Raw genomic sequence first — 655 nt, 5'->3', positions numbered from 1 at the left:
TGATTAGTGACTTGGAGCATGTTTTTATATGTCTCTTGACCTTCCTTATGTCCTCTTTTGAAAAGTATCTATTTAGGTCCGTTGCCGATTTCTTGATTGGGTTATCTTACTTTTTTAAAGTTGTATGACTTCCTTATAAATGTTGGAGATTAAACCTTATTGGAGATAATATTGGCAAATATGTTCTCCCATGCTGTGTGCTTTCTTGTTTTTTGTTTGTTTGTTTGTTTTTGCTTTCTTGTTTTTTTTGTTGATGGTTTCTTTTGCTGTGCAGAAGTTTTTTTTGATGTAATCCCATTTGTTTATTTTCTCTTTAGTTTCCATTGCCCTAGGAGCTGTATCGGTGAAGATATTGCTTCAGCATATGTCTGAGATTTTGCTGCCTGTGGATTCTTCTAAGATTTTTATGGTTTCCTGTCTTATGTTTAAGTCCTTTATCCATTTTGAGTTTATTTTTATGCATGGTGTAAGTTGTTGGCCTAGTTTCATTTTTTTGCATTTTTGTTTTGTTTGTTTTTTGTTTTTTAATCTGCACCCAAGGATACGTTTATTGATTTTAGAGAGAGAAAGGGGGAGAGGGGAAGTAAATGAAGAAAGAGAAAGAGAGAGAGAAAGAGAGAGAGAGAGAGAGAGAGAGAGAGAGAGAGAGAGAGAG

This window comes from Myotis davidii, unplaced genomic scaffold (genome assembly GCF_000327345.1).
Source record: "Myotis davidii unplaced genomic scaffold, ASM32734v1 scaffold238, whole genome shotgun sequence".
Taxonomy (NCBI): Eukaryota; Metazoa; Chordata; class Mammalia; order Chiroptera; family Vespertilionidae; genus Myotis; species Myotis davidii.
This window is presented reverse-complemented; position numbering follows the sequence as displayed.